This window comes from Amblyomma americanum, chromosome 1, assembly GCF_052857255.1.
Source record: "Amblyomma americanum isolate KBUSLIRL-KWMA chromosome 1, ASM5285725v1, whole genome shotgun sequence".
NCBI lineage: Eukaryota > Metazoa > Arthropoda > Arachnida > Ixodida > Ixodidae > Amblyomma > Amblyomma americanum.
The window spans coordinates 395110368-395127272 of NC_135497.1; the positions used below are offsets into that span (position 1 = coordinate 395110368).

At 46.5% G+C, this 16905-nt stretch overlaps 1 protein-coding gene across 1 annotated transcript in view; it reads left to right on the forward strand.

Moving 5' to 3' along the window:
• The window catches only part of LOC144115729 (band 7 protein AGAP004871-like), a 410957-nt gene that overhangs the window by 200997 nt on the left and 193055 nt on the right, over window positions 1-16905 (forward strand). The gene's annotated exons all lie outside the window — the stretch shown is intronic.

Here is a 16905-nt window from a genome sequence, read left to right on the forward strand (position 1 = left end):
ACGAAGACTGTGATTTTCTTCTGGGCGTTTTATTATTTCTTTTTTTCTGAGGGAAGGAGGTACTGTGCTCATAACTGCCACTACACCGCCGCTAAAAGGAACTGCGCCTGTTTATAGCGCTTTCTGAATTCGTTTGCACTCAGTTGCTCTGCGTCAGCACGTAACGCCATCCGGTGCCAGTGAAGAAGCCGCTAATCTTTTTTTTATTATTGGAGTCCTTGCTACTACGTAGCCACTTGATGTGAGAAAAATATCAGAATTTCAAGCACTGCTATCTTCATGCAGGTTGAAGAACTCCAATAGGCTGACAAATTGCTTCCAAGTAGGCGTCTTTCAAGCACAATAACGTTCGATACAATATGCTTTGTGAAGCGAGTTTATTAAAATCTGTTCTGTTCTAGATATTCGTGATATATTTTGTGCCAAGCTACGCCGAACATCAGGCAGGTGTTGAAAGGCTGCTTTGGAGACAGTGAGACTGACCATTCATGTGGATGTTGTCGGCTGAGGAACTCAACTGCAGCCCGAAAGGCAGCTAGTTTGGCACCAGTTGAGGAAGTGTGGTAGATCGTCTTTACCTGAATTCAGGAGCCCATGCCATCATCGCCGTTGGTATCCACAGATAGACGTTGTTCTTCCTCCTTTATTTACAGACAACTAGTAGAGGTTTCAGTGGTCCAGCTGGTCTCCTGGCGCTGTTTTAGCACCTTGTGCTATCAGAGGTTAATTTTCCTGCGCTCCGCAGCGGCAGGTTTCCGTAGATTCAGCGCACCGCCATTTGACGCCATTATCCAGCCTGTGAAGCGTGCTTCTTTGCAATATATTCTAGTGTGCGGGAAAGACACTTGTCGAAATCTGCTTTTGCCGTTCTATACATGGCGTTTTTTTTTTTTAATATAGGCATGGTTTTTACGTCATAGTGATACCAGTTACATTAAACGCCAGAATGCAAGACACAAGATTAACTAAACGATCCGTTTAACTGAATTCTAATAGTTTATTTTTACTATTACAGTTAGGTGTCCTGTTGTTATTAGAGATCCCCAGCCGGCCGTTATCAGCTTCTGTATCAGTTTTTAAAATTTCGGAAATGCGATAAAGCTCATAATAATAGCCGGCAGCACACGGCACTCGGCGGCGGTCGTGTCACAGGACTTTATCTGCCCCGCCCCTTGAGATACTCGCCGCTGCGCGCAGCTGGAGCCCCCGATCCCGGGTGGGACAGATGAGGTCTCGTTACATGTGCGCCGCTGAGTGAAATTTACTTGCTCCTGAAACTGCCGGTGCTCGACAGTCGCGTGGTTTTTGTTGCGTGAGCTGCACTGCCCGAGGTTGAGCAGTTTTGCGTGGCTCCTGGAGAGCCGTGCTGCGGATGCGCGAGGAGCAGTGACGTCACATGGCTCACAGCTGGCGCGCCGGAGCCGCCACCGCGAGCGCCTCACCTGTCTGCGCATTCTAGAGGAGTGCCGTCATAGCCGCGGCAGATGCACTGGCTCCGGCGCGTGATAAGCTGTGCTCCTCCGTTGCGCAGTAGCGAAGTCTGACGCTGCGCCAGAGCTGCTTGATAGCGCCTCTCATTTTGTGGGCATGCGCGGAGGTATCAGTGGGGGTACACATATAGCGGGGCGTTTGCCAGTGTGGTATAGCCATGGAGAAGGGGAACGAAATTTCTGCTCAGCGGCAATTGATGCTCAGCGGCTTAGCGTAGCTTACGCTACGTATACCATGGCATAGCCGAGCTAAGCCACTGCTAATTTTTTGAAAGTCGCTCGCGATGGCTAAAAATACCTTTCCGCGCACTCATACTGCAGCAGCATCTCAGTAAGGTCTGAGCGGCATGTGGAACGTAGTGGAAGCAAACAGTGGTTTTGGTGATTCAGCCGTGAGCATTTTAATGTCATGCGATCAGGATCTGCACTAAATAGCGTTTGCTGAATAGCCCGGCTGAGGTCAGCGGTTTTTGGTAGCCGCGTGAGAGTGCATGCTGTGAAAGCGTTTGATGAAGAAACTCCAAATATAGATTCTTTTCCACGACATTTACGGTTCTCAAAGTGCCACCTGACAAAAAATTAAAAATATCTTTGGTGTCATCCTGCGCCATATCCCATGAAGGGCATCCGATGTACGCATTTCTAGAGTTAGCTCTCAAACCAGAGGTCGGGACTGGGCGAATAAAAGTTTTCGTTGCTTTGTCTCTGTAGAGCACATTGACTGTTGTCACGGGGCGATGACAACGCGGTGAATAAATAAGGAACCTCACGTGGCACTTGAACGAACTCCTTATTGGGCTAAGAACTCGCGCCGACATAGGTCTCAACAACTCGGCAACGGTAGCAACAAGCGTGCCTGTTGGTCATCAAAGAACAGAATCTTCAGTGTTCTCGGCGGCACTCAGTTGGAAGCCTACGAAGAGCTGTAGAGATAAGGCGCGGCAGTCACCTACTACATTCTCAAATGACGAAGAAGCATTTGCGTGCCTGCAATCATTCCAGATAAATCAGGTTGAATCTCGCGTCATAAACAAAGTGAAGCCGCGTGCCGGCGGTTTTAACTATACTCGAGCATTAAAAAAACTTTGCACCAATATCATGCGCCGTCAAAGGCACCCTGCTTACTTATTCTGCTATTCTGATTTCTTTTCAAGGGTCTTCATGGTTCCCGGTTCCTTGACATTGTCTAGAATTCTGCTGTCTGTGTGCCCGAACTGGCTCCTTCACTTTTTTTTCTATTCCTGTAGTCTTGCAAGCGGTTATTATTTATTTCCTAACCATGTTTCAAGGTCCACAAAAGCAGCCACGCGTTCTCTTCTGCCCGCATACTTGTAAACGCTAAAAATAAGCCTAGCCCGTGGAAATATTCGTTACATCTCCGAGCTAACGTTTTTCCATTATGTTTTTTTCCTCCGCACTAATGCTGCGGCGCCCGGTCGCCCTCCGCCGTCTTAAGACTTCCGTGACGCATGTTCTGTCGTCGCGTGAGGTGCCGCTCAAACGTGAGCCAGCAGGCGGGCCGCGCGAGGAAAACGCCACCCTATTTCGCCAAAAGTTGGAGATTACTGCTCCACGGGCACTGCGGACATCGTCATTACGGCACATTTTTCGCTCTCCCAGGGCCCTCAGCTACGGCGTCTCGTGCTTGCTGCCCTTCTTAAGCCGAATTAGCGTCGACGCTATGTTTCTCGGCCATCAATCTAGCGTGCAGAGTGCGCCATATTGCGCCGCCGTTCCCAAAGCATGGAACGCATTACGGGAGCGCGGCGAAGCCCGCCCCCTCTACCCGCGCGCCTCACCCGTTACGAACGCCGAATTAGGCTGGCCTCGCGCCAGTCCTTCGCCATCGCACACGTGCGGGTCGCGTTGGTTTCTTCCAGATTAAACCACCGCCGGCAGCGGATAAAAATGAAGCGAATTTCATCAAACTATACGTTTTTAATTTCTCGGATGCGCTCACGGGCGCACGCTATCACGGCGTTTGACTTGACATTACTCCGAACGCCATAATTACCGAAGAGCAGAATTAACAGATTTCTTAGCCATTTCACTTCGAGACTGGCCCACTCCGCGTGCGCGGGCTAATCGCGGTGGCCGACGGGGCAGTCGGCAAGTCGCTGCTAAGCTGAAGAAATCACAAGGGCTGAAACCTGCGAAGTCTGGTGCTAGAATTTAACAGGTTTGTAGCATCGACTCCTACCTCATTTATGAGGATACCAGGCATGAGTATACAAGGAATACCATGCGTCAGCAGTATTTTACGCCGTCGAACCTTTTTCAATTGGGAGCAAAGAGAGAGATGGCGATGAACAGCCGCACTAAAGACGTTAACGAGAAGAGTGTTAAGATTGGCTACCCCGAATTTAAATTACAAGCTGGGCGAGTTGATAGTAGCCCTGTAGTAGGGATGGGAAAAAAGGGGGTATGTAAACAGGAAAGCTAGAGACTGACGATAGGCGTCAGTCAAAAATTTGGTGCAAAATCGCTACCTGTCGCACAAGCACAACGCTCTCGGGAACAAGAGCAGTGCCTTGCGTGCCTTCAGGGCTGACGATTGATGTGACCACCGTCCGCGCATTCTGATCGCCGTCAGCGGACGAGGATAGAGACGGTCAAAAGTGCAGCACAGGTTTCGCTTCACTGTGCTAAACACAAAGTAGGTGTAAAAGTAACACGGGCTGTGCCACATTTGTTTGATTAACAAAACCAACCCAAATAACGGAGAGAGAGAGAGAGATAAAGAGGGAAGGCAGGGATGTTAATCAGCAGAAGCGTGTACTGTTTGGCTACGCTGCATTGGGAAAGAGGGATGAGAGGATTGAAAAGGGAAAGAGAGGGGGGCGAGGGGCACAGTCACAACTGGTCCCTCAAGGCAGTCACTCTCTGGAAGCAAATCAGTGCCTTGTAGGCCGTGATGGCAGTCGAGTGCTGTGGACACGGCCCCAGGATCTTATCCTCTGTTAAAAGGCGAGGATGTATGTGGGCCAGGGCAAAAACAGCCTACATCTTTCGGTCGCCAAAGCAGGGCACTCACACACGAGATATGCAACTGTCCCTTCGCAGCCACCTCTTTCACAAGCAGGGCTGTTGGCCATACCAATCCTGAATGTGTATTCTTTCGTAAATGCAACACCGAGCCAAAGACAACAAAACAATGTTGCTTCACGACGCAGTATATTGTGGGGAAGACGAAGGTGAAGTCCAGGATTCGAATGCTCTGAGGCTATGGTTGAAAACCTGGCCAGTGTTCCGCGCAGAAAGTGAGAGCTCCAGCGCCAATCTGCGTAGCTCACACGCCGCGTCAACCCTTCATATAGGAATACAGACTTCATATCTGTCATTGTGGGCACATCGAGCAGCCTCGTGTGCGTCGTTGTTTCCTTTGATATCATAGTGTCCTGGCAGCCATTTAAAAATGATTTCATGCCCTTTCGACGCGAATCTCTGCAATCAGCTGTTCACGCGACCCGGCAGCCTGCATGCCTTGAGGGGTTCCTTCGAAATCAGTGAAGCTTAGCCATTCATGTACAGGTTGTTGACTGATTAACTCAAAAGCAGCCTGAATGTCGCCTTGTTCCGCACCAGTTGAAGGAGTGTAGTAGGTCGTCTTTACCTTCATCAAGATGGGTCTCGCTGGGATCACCGCAGACCCCGCGGAACTAGTTCACTTGACTGGATCATATGTGTATAAATTAATGCGGTGCCTATAGTTAGAATGCAGTTGCTCGAACAGGATCTGTTTAAAAGCAGCCAATGATACACCAGCTTTCTTCGTAATTCCAGGAATATAAAGGTGCACCCGAGGTTTATGTAGACTCCATAATGGCGAGCACGGTCTTGAGAGAGGGGTGAAATGCAACGGAAGATATGGACGATGAGTGTCAATGACTTTGACAAATTCAGTACGTGGACTACTTACCGGAAGAGTTGCGAAATGATGACAGGGGACCAATGTGACGTGGCGAATATGTGCTCTCATGGTGTCAACAGCAACGTATGTAGTAATTGGATGTTCCCGGGCGATGACAACAATCGCTGCTGTAGAGGCACATTTAAGCAGTCCAAGACAGATACGGAGAGCTTGCGCTTGCACATTTTGTAGAGTCCGGACGTTTTTCTTTATAATGTTACTGAATATTAGAAAGCTGTACCAGGAAGAGTGAACGGTACAGTTGTAGCATCGAGCGAACTGATACGCCCCAGGACTTTCCCCCAAGGAAAGAGAGGACATACACAATCGCCATTAGTCTCTTTCTCATGTTGTGTAAATAAGGGCTCCACGAGAGATTGCTGTCGATGATTACACCAAATAAGCCAATGATGCATTTGGCGTAACGTGACATTGTTTTGAGTGTGAACCCCACAAGTGAACACTTCTCGGTCGAAATATTGAGGCCCTCAAGACAAAGGTGAGACACCAATATAGATGCCGCCTTCTGAAGTTTCGCACCAACTTGGGGAGGAGTCACACTTGAAGCTCTAATACAGATATCGTCCGCGTAGATATAGATCTGAGCAGATTGTTGCAGTAAGTCGACCAGTCCGACGAGAGTAAGGTTTAAGCTATTTTTTTAATTAAATATCCTTGACGGAATGAAGCCAGTGAGCGTCGTTCAGAGCCGCACGGCCTAGTCGGAAGTATTCTTTGCGCTTTGGAAACTCAGGTAATGAGTAAACACTAAGTTAAGTTAATGGTTTAAAGGGTTTAACATGTCAAAGCTACTCAGACTATGGGACACGCTGTAGTGGAGGGCTCCGGATAATTTTGGCTACCTGGGGTTCTTTAACGTGTACTGTTATCGTGCAGTACACGGAACTCTATAGCACTTCGCCGCCATCGAAACGCCACTGCCGCAGCTAGGATCGAACCCGCGTCTTTCAGGTCAGCAGCCGAGCGCCATAACCACTCAGCCACCACGGCGGACCTTAGTTAACTTTTTAAATATTGGTATCAGGAATGAAGTTCCAATGTTTAAGATTAAAATCACCCTGAAAGCCAGCCGGCTGATATGTTTGCACCAGGATACCACGTAAGCAGCTTTTTTTTTTTTTTTGGCGACCTTAACAGAAATCCCGCAAAATACAAAAGGTACCACGCGACAGCGGTGCTACTGCACGGTCTTAAGACGCGTCTCAGCGAACAAAATCCGCTTTTCTCTGGAGCGCTGTCTCCGATGGGGCTTTTTGTTTGCACTAGGCCAGAGATATTGACCAGCAGCTGTCACTTTGTAGCTTTCGTTTTTCGCAAGCTTTCTTTTAAGGCTAATAAATAGAACTGCGTAAATGGTTCCTTGGTGGAAACACTTCTGCCAGCTGTTATTTTAAAAAGATCAACTTCTGGACTGACATTTCGTATTTAATAAGTTAGATTATTAGCTTTTACAAATTAGTTAACTTTCGGAAGCGATAAAATAATCAAACGGGGCCACGCGACTGTCAACAGCACTCAGTTGCATAATTTCTCTAGAAGAGGGTGCTCTGTCTCTTTGAAAACCTCAGTTAATTGCCGCTGAGACACCCGCTACATTGTAGGTATACCAGATGTTTCAGTGAACACTATCGGGGACAAAAGTAACTGACCTCCTTTCCAAGTTCTGAACCATGCTACACTGCATGGGGGCACCACCTGACAATGCACTCCTGGTGACTGCGCCGGTTACCTTCTTTTGTTTCCGACAGTACAATGGAGCAGGCAATTCCAATTTGGGGCCGCAGTCATTGTGTGTGCGTATGTGCTAGTGGGTGCTTGTGCGCCCGTGTGTTTGTTTGCGGACGACCTGTACAGCTTCGCTTGTCTTTCCATGGACCCCTAAATCCAATCTGCCCACCGTTCTTTGATCAATCTCTAGTATTTGTACTACATCTGATCTTAAGCACAGTACCGCGTTTACAAAAGTAAGTCTCGGCAACATTGCGCCCTTCCACAGTCCTCGTATTTATTCATATCTACCGTATCCCCATTGTGCCCCATGCTTCATTATGACCGCGTTCCTCTTTCCTTTCGCCTTGAGATGTTCCCTTCATGGGAATTTAAATAATCTCTTCCTTCACCAGTCAACACCCCCAGACATTTGTACTTCTCTACACGCGCCATTTCACGCTCCTTCTGTTCCAGTCCCGCTATCGTTAAATACCATAACGCCGGATTTTTTAACTGAATTCGAATAAAATAATTCGAATCCAATGTCGCCAGTACGTATGTGGCCTCTACAGGCAGTTTCGGCTGTCTCCGCTAGAGTGTGCACGGCGTTGATCGTGCACCGCGCGGTAGTCAGTCACCTTGCTGAGAAATGACTCCTGTTGGGCGAAATCGGGGAAACGTTGAAAGGAAAGCGACTGCGACTAATTGCGCCATCATATAAGTAGCATCTTTTGACCGGACTTCGTAAAATTTTCTCTTCAGACTACGCTGATTTTTATTCTTTTGACTCTCTTTTGCGTTTATTCCTCTAGCATTTTCTTTTTGTTCCTAGCTGAAAAAAAAACGTAGATAAAGAGGCTTCCTAGACACTTGCACTGCGCTTTCCGCTTTTCTGCCATGCGCCCATTAAAAAAACCCCCATGTTTCCAATAGTGTGGGAAGCTATGGTGACTGTCGTTCCAATTTCTTTATTTTACTGCTAGACATACTCGATTTAGAGCTGATGGCTATACAGCTTAAACAGGGGTGGGTGCCTTTTCAACCAATAAAAACTCAGGCCGCGTCAGTTTCGACACCTGCCGTCTAGACACGTACGATCGACCATCAAAAATTACGAGGCTGTAGAGAGAGAGGGGTAGTCAAAAGGATGGATCTACGCATGTCGGAAAGTTGATGCTGAAAACTAAACATGTGTGCACTTACTGTTAAGCAGGGCGCCGCATCCTATTCGTACTAGCCCGCATCGAAAGTGAACTGCACATGTGATGTACTTGAGTGAACGTGTAGTCAGGGTAACTGTCGCATTCTTTGAGAAATGGAAAAGTTCCAGAGAATTACGCGAGTACGAAGCAGGGCACGGGACAAGCGCAACTGACAAATGCTTTATTGCAGGTTTCCCACCAATTATTTGAAGAAAAAAATGGCGCGTGCGCTAAAAAAGCACGCGTAACATTTGTGAAGCAGCTTGCCAAGCAACTTGACAAGCAACACTTATCAAGCATCTTATATAAAAAGGCAAACTCAGCTCTAAATTTAGTGGCGGTTCTTTTTCGGTATTGAAGACATTTGCATAATTTACTTGCGACTGTATTACATCTCCCCAGAAGCTCAATCTCGTTCAGTCTATCGGCATGGATAGCTTGTGTCTCCTTGTGCAATCATTCACGCAGCGTCCAGTTTCGCCCAGGTACTGCTTTATATGGTATTTCGTAGAACACTCCTGTAGTGCATTCCACAAAGAACCTCTCGTGCTTTCTGCCGCAACCCCCCTTCATTTTTCTTTCGGGATGCGAGGGTACAGTTCAGAAAGTTTAAATGGTGCTGTATAAGTCATAGGTACTCTGTAGCTGTCCGCCCCCTTCTTCAGGCTGTATTACCCTTCATGCTCATGCGGCATCACAGGCAGTTTAAATTGGTTATCAGCCCGTTGTCTCAACTTTCACTTTACCCTTTGCTGTACCATTTCAGCAGCGCCACCTGAATTGCAGAAGAAAAGCCGGCAGGAACATTCCTTTCCATTAAAGCTTTCTTGCGTTGTGTGTGGACATGACCTCAGCAGAGAAGGCAGTAGAAAAAACAATATAGATAATATCTGCCTATATTCTATACTGTTGCGAAAGCAGAGCTGCATGAACGTTGACTTGTCTTGTCACTTCACTGTTGGCTTTCACAGTGGGCTTATCACGCTGTTTTCCATGCCGTAATGGTAGGGTTTTCGCGTAGTTGAACCGAGTAGGACGAGCGAAAGCAATTGAGACAAAACTGCTTCAAAAGCAACCACATGAAAAAAAGACAGGACACGAGCAGCGCGTGTGCATCGTCGCCGCGCGGTTGCGGACGTGATTCCGACGTCGATGGCTCTCGCGCGTCGGGAGCGGGTACGGCGGAGCGCGCCGGCGACGTGGTGGGGGCGGGAGTATCGGCCAAGCGCGAGCGCTAGGAGTGTAAACGGTGTTGTGGGGTGGCGGCACCGTCGGGCAGTGATCGCACAAGCTCATAAACATCGGAAGATCTTGCTTAGGGTTTACCCATCAGAATAGCGTTTTCGCACTGAAAGCCGGAATATCCCTCTTGACGCTTTTTAGGCGAGCTGCACAGTGTCCCCATAGGGTACCTCATGTGGGAAAGCTAACCTCTAGTCTCTTTTTAAATCAGTGTAAAACCTTATTCATCAAGCCCTGGTGCACTGTACTATTCTAAGGAGCTACAAAATCATCCACGTACGTAAAAACATTAAAATCCTTACTGGCGCCTCGGGGATTCACTATTGAACGATAAATATATCATGAAGACACGGTACACAACACAGGTGCTGCTTATAAATTGTGGAGATGCCATTTCGTTGCAGATAATGGACATCAATTGCAAAATGAAATAAAATTGGTATTTAGGTAAAAATCTAATACATTAATGTGATTACCTAAATATATCCTTCACAGTGGGCACGGCGCCAACGCGAATATCATGGCCTGAAATCCGTTTCTGTTCTTCGTCCAGGTCTTTACTTGGTTGTTGATGACACCAGGACCGACAACGGAGCATGCCACACTGCTGAGGCACTTCCGGGCTCCCGACGGCGACTGGGTGACTCGTCCGATCATTCTGATGCCTATTAGCGAGAGACAAACCAGCGTTCCCAGCGGCACCAATTTTTCAACTTTGGATCTGCAAGCCCGATCGTCAACGACAGTAACCAGTATAAAAGACTGCTTCCGAGTAGCTTTCGGCAGTGGGCACGGCGGCAACGCGAGGATCATGGCCTCAAATTCGTTTCTGTTCTTCGTCCAGGTTTTTGCTTGGTTGTTGCTGACACCAGGACCGACAACGGAACATGCCACACCAATGATGCACTTCCCGGCTACCGACGGCGACTGGGTGACTCGACCGATTATTCTGATGCCTATTATCGAGAGACAAACCAGCGTTCCCAGCGGCACCAATTTTTCAACTTTGGAACTGCAAGCCCGATCGTCAATGACAGCAACCAGTATAAAAGACGGCTTCCAAGTAGCTTTCGGCAGTGGGCACGGCGGCAACGCGAGGATCATGGCCTCAAATCCATTTCTGTTCTTCGTCCAGGTGAGCAGACGTAATAGAAAGTGTTACCGCAGTAATGATGTTTGCCTGCTCGTGCTGTCGTGCCCACGGCTTATTTTTGAAATGTGTTGTAATTTGCTGTTTTTACTGCTTCTTGGGGGAGATGGTGAACCAAATCCGGGTCCAGGGGACACGTCGCTAGAAGCCCAATTGAAAGCAATCGCAGCTGACATAAAAGAAATTAAAAAGGCCAAAACTGTAACCAACCAAAAACTATCCGCGATAGACAAAAAACTTGAGAGGATTGGTGTGCTTGAAAAACAAGTCTCAGAGTGTGTGAAGAAGGTGACCGTACTTGAGTAGCGCGTGGATACTATGGCCAAGAAACTTGATTATCTTGAAAATAGGAGTCGTCGGTGCAATCTGATTGTTTACGGCTTGAATGAACTTGAGGAAGAATCCCCTGAAACGCTTCAGGAGGCAGTTGTAGATGGACTTCTGAAAGACATTCTTGATGTTGACATTGCGGGAATAGATCGAATTCATCGACTTGGTAGACCAAAACCAGATGATACTTATATTAGAGCCGTCATTTTAAGTTGCATGACTACAGAGACAAAGCAGAAATCCTTCAAAATTGCAAGAAGCTGAAAAATACCAGATACTCTATTGGCGAAGATTTTTCGCGCAATGTTCGTGACATAAGGAGAAAGCTTTGGAATAAAACTAAAGAAAATAGGGACGGCAAAGAGAAGGTAAGTCTAACTTACGATAAAGTTCGCATAGCTGGCCGCATTTTTGCATGTGACGCTGAAAGCGACGATATGGTTGATATAAAACCAGAAAATGACGAAGAATCCAGCTCAGTCCGCAGAACCACGCGATCTCATCAAAAGTAACCCTTCTAAACTTAGACGCGCTAAGTCTTGTCAACAAGGTGGATTGCCTGGAAGCTTTATTGATAGCACTGAGTCCGGACGTGGTCACTATATCTGAAACGTGGCTTCACTCTAACGTCTCAGATAATGAAGTTGTTCCGCCAGGCTATGCTATTCTGCACAAAAATAGAGCATCGAGAGGCGGGGGTGTGGCTATTGTCTTGAGGGATGATTTATCTTTCATGCCTATGCCTGATGTACCGAACGTCGAAAGCATTTGGTGCTAACTAAGCATAGAAGGATACGTGCTGCACGTAGGCGTTGTCTATAGGCCACCAAACGCTAATCCAGAGTACCTGGTTCCCTTACTTGATTACATGCACCGGCACTTATCAAATGAGAAAATTACTTTGGCTGGGGTCATCAATATTTCGGAACCGGACTGGAGCTCTCAAATCTCGAGATTACTTCATCATCGTCCTCATCATCATTTATTTTCCCTTAAAGGCCCCAATGGGGCATTACATAATAATACTCTCTCGGACATTATATTTCCATTTAACTTGAATCAACTTGTCCACACACCTACTCGCATTCAAGGGTCGTCCAGCTCGATACTTGATCTGGTTTTCGTTAGTGATTATTTTCCATCAACCACAATAGACACTGAAGTACTAGAAGGTTTGTCAGACCATAAGCTTGTGTTGTGCACTTTGCCTTTCCCTGTTTCTTTGGCTGTCAAAAAAGAAAGTTCGCCGATATTAGCATTTGGAAAGGAAAATGGCGCAGCCATTATGACATATCTTGTTCATGAATATGCCAACTTTCTTGAACTGTGTATGGATGATTCGTCAACCATTGATCAGGTATGGGCATGTTTTAATGTTCATGTCAGACATTGTATTGACAACTTCATTCCCACTGTAACAAAATGCACAAAGAAAAAGAATCCATGGATAACACGCGAAGCTATTCACCTCAAGCGTAAAATCAAACGACTGAGAAAATCAAACAAAATACGCCCGGTTTCAAACTACCTTACTCGTCTTCACTCTTTAACTAACCTATTAAAAATTAAAATTAAGACTGTTAAACTGACTTATTGTAATACCACACTTAATGGGTTCAATAAATCAGCACCCAGCAAATTCTGGAGATACCTTAGTTCCCAACGCACAAGCAGCAAGACAAAATCCACCGAAGGAATTGACGCTGACACCTTTAACACTCACTTTCAGTCAGTGTTCACACATGACGACTGCTCTGACCTTACCTTCGCATTCGAATGTAAGACCACGCTGACAGGCACTCCATCAATATCCTAGGCGGGAGTGCTTATGATGTTGTTAAACATGGATGATAAGAGATGTGTGGACCAGATGGAATTCCGAACAAATTTCTCAAGCGGTATGTCGAGCCAATAAGTAAATACGTCAGCCTGATATATCAAAAATCACTCGACGAGTGTAGCGTTCCTGCTGAGTGGAAAGTAGCGAAAGTAATTCCGGTGCATAAATCAGGCAATATTTCATCTGCAGCTAATTATCGACCGATGTCACTAACATGTACATGCTGCAAATTACTAGAGCACATCATTTTGAAATTTCTGACAAATTTTGTTGAAGTCAATAACATACTCCACAGAAACCTACACTGATATCGTAGTGGCTTGTCAACCGCTACGTAACTAGTAGAAATTATGCATGATTTTGCACTATGCCTCAACAATCAGTCACAAATAGATGCCCTTTTCCTGGATCTATCGAAGTCTCTCACCACTATACTCCACTTTAAAATTAAAACTATATTTGGTGATGGACCACTAGTACGATGGATTTATAATTACCTCTGTGGCCTTTATCAATTTGTGCAATACAACCACCATGCCTCCAAGTTAGTGCCTGTTCTTTCAGGAGTACCGCAAGGTACAGTTTTAGCCCCGCTGTTGTTTCTACTTTTTATTAACGACATATCAAATGAAATTGATGTAAAAATGCGATTATTCACGGATGACTGCGTGCTATACCAAGAAATAAGACTCTAATGACCAGGAAAAACTTGACAATGCTCTAGGAAAAATTGCAGAGTGGTGTAATAAATGGCAGATGGTAATTAATTTCGAAAAAAACGGTCTCTATGTCCATTACACGGAAAAAGTGTATATTAGACTATGTATACTCTAGGAACAACATGAATATCTGTAGTGTGACTGAATATCGACACTTGGGTGTAGTCATCACTTGTGACTTAAACTGGACTGCGTATGTTCAAAGCATATCTAGCAAAGCAATGAACAAGTTATTTTTCCTTAAAATGGCCCTTCGTCATTCTACATCTGATACAAAACTTCTTGCTTACGCCACTTTTAACCGTACAGTCTTAGAATACGCTAACATAGCTTGGTTCCCCCACACTAAAACAACGTTAAAACACTCGAAATGGTCCAAAGGAAAGCCGTGCGCTCTATTTTCAACTGCTACGGACGCATGCATTCAGCAACAGATCTTTTACGCAAGGCTGGGCTTCACACGCTGTCTAGCCGTGCCAAATTACACCGTCTAAAGGTTTTGTATTTATTGCTTAATAATGCATTAAAGATGTCTCCCGCAGACTTTGTTAGTATAAACAAAACTAGAGGAACACGTCACAAGCATGCACTCACCCTTGAAGAATATTTCTCTCACAGTAATAATTTCCGATATTCTTTTTTTCCACAAGTTGTCCGAGATTGGAATCGCTTGCATCCATCAGTCACAGCCCAGCGCACCATAGACAAATTTATTTCAACTCTGTGCTTACATTCCTCTCACCATAACCTTGTTCATAATCTTGAAATACAGTGTTCCTCTCAGTGCATTTATTGTATTCAAGTGCTATCATCAGTTTTATGACTCGATTGGTTTTTTTATTATTTTCATGTGTATTGCATGTTTTGACTCTATTTTTGGCTCTAAAAAATATTAGCACTGAACCTATATTTGTATGTTGCTACAAGGCTGCTTACACATGTAGAAAAGGAAGCGCTCAGCATCAAGCAAAAACGCCAACCAAATTAACTGACTGTAATCCAGGCCATCAGTGACGTCTTTAGATATTGTTGTCTCGGAAAAATCCACACATCTTTTACATCCAGGTTCCTCGACCCCATTCTTGCTTGACAAGTATTAACTGTGCTGCTCTAGGTCATGCGTCATTTTTGCATCAAATATTTGATGCCAGCCCTCGAACACTAGCGAGTTGCAATATCCCGACGTTCTTCCTTGAAAAAGAAGCGTGCCTCAAAGAATATGTCGCATGCATTTGCCCGCAAGTGCCCACGGTGCTTATTACACTGACGAGCACAAGTGAGAAGGCAGCTGCAATTAGTAACAGCGAAGGAATTCATGAACCACTGCGCACGTAGTTAAACCGAGTATACGTCCCAAAGCATGCGTTTAGCCTTGTTGGCTCATGGGTTTGCTTTGCTGGGTCATCGGCACGTCTCGCGACGATATTAGGCTCAGGTCAAGCTCTGCTCGAGGTTCAGCTGGTCATATGTGTCCGCGACACAGATGGAAGTTTATGAAGGCGATGATGTGCAATGTACAGCGCGAGAGTGTGCATTAGTTTAACACGAGACGCCATCGGCTGCGGCGATAGCGTAGTGCTCTTGTGCAGTGGCCAGCTAAGCCGATGCGCCGCCACTGGCTCGAAACCCTAGTCGCGGTGATATTCATTCCATTTCTGCACCTTCAGAGAGATGCAAGCCGCACGATTCTCGGTTGGGTGTGGCCCCGTGAAGTAGTACTTTGTAATAAAACAATACCCTTTCCCCGAACAGCGCCTCTTGCTTTATACCACAGAATCCGACGTCTCCGATCCCGTCTGCTTCTGCGCCGCACCCTCTTCTCCCTCCGCCCAAACCAGAAAGGTCTTTCTGACGCACCCCACCCGCCTGTCCGCATTTGTGTGCTTCCAGGCGCAGATGGGAGGTTCGTCACTCTCGTCTCGTTCTCTCACGCGGGATGAGATCGCGTGACTCGATCAGAGGGTGCCATTTACGTCGCTATTCGTTCCAGGCAGCGGCAGATGTTCACTCCACGTGGCACTCGATCCTCCATCGCAGCACTTCGTTTTCGCTTGCATTCGCCGCCAATCTTTTCCAGTGCAACGGCCGCCAGTATAGTGGCGCAAAGAGGCGCTATCGCCCGGCTCCCGTTTCCGTTGCTCTCTGTGGTCGCTTTTTTTGCTTCTTTTTCGGCCATCGACTCTTCTCTCACGACATGTAGTGTGCAGTGGTGGGACTGGCAGACAGTGATAGCGCTGAAATAAAGCAAAGATAACATCCCAGTCGTTAGCAAGTAACAATAATAAAAAGGAAGAAGAGAGAGAACGCCAGCCGACCTGCATATGCAACGACGCAAAACCAATCGATAGCGCCACGGACCCGTTGCGCGTGCACCGGGTGTCGTTAAATACTCATGTTACTGGGGGTACGAGTGCGTGCGCCGTTCGCAGGAGTGAGTTTGTATACTGGAGGTATTTTGGCGGCGCATGCGCCAGAAGCATAACGAGCCTTCAAGAGGCATGGCGGGAGCTAATGGCAATGGTTGCTTAGGGAAGCGTGTACTGATAGGGCGTGTATCGAAGATCGATATTCACTTTTCATGCGGTCGCCGACTGGGTCGTGTTTAGGAGCGTGTCAAAACGTAGTCGCTATTAAGCAACAAGGATGCCACTTAATAAAGATAGATAGGCAATGAAATCGTCTTGTTTTCATGGACGCCTCAAGGCCACTGTTATTTGGCGTGGCGATGAAGGTTTCAAGAACACGGCAAAATCACGGAGATAAGCACTCTGGCGCAGAGCGGTGCCGAAACTGGGTTAGGCTTTCGAAAATAACGAAGCCTGCGTAATCCGTCTCGCCCTGCTCCTACCCTATTTTATTTCCTTTCCTCCTTGCTCTTTTTTTTTCCAACCAATGCATTTTACCTTGTTCCAGACTTTGGTATCAGAAGATAAGACGAAAGAGCAATGAAGCATTATGAGAACGGCGAAGCACGGTGCGTTCATTACAAGGTTTTTTTTTTTTAGTTCTTCGCGCCCACACGGTCTGCATGGATAAAAGTGATTTCCATGAAGGCGCAAAGCGAAATCTAAGTAGCGTGACTGCGCCGTTGCTTCTTTTTAGCAAAAAGAAAGAAAAACGGCCAAGAACTACCGCCTCTCCTCTAGGTAGCTTTTCCTTTCACGCGACAGCGTATACATCTAATTCGGTCGAAAATCCGTCGACGTAGTAGTAGTGGGCATCGCGTGTCGGAAATAATCGGGGGCTGCATGATAAAAAAATTATATCATGGTAATTTTTAGTTGTAGTGAT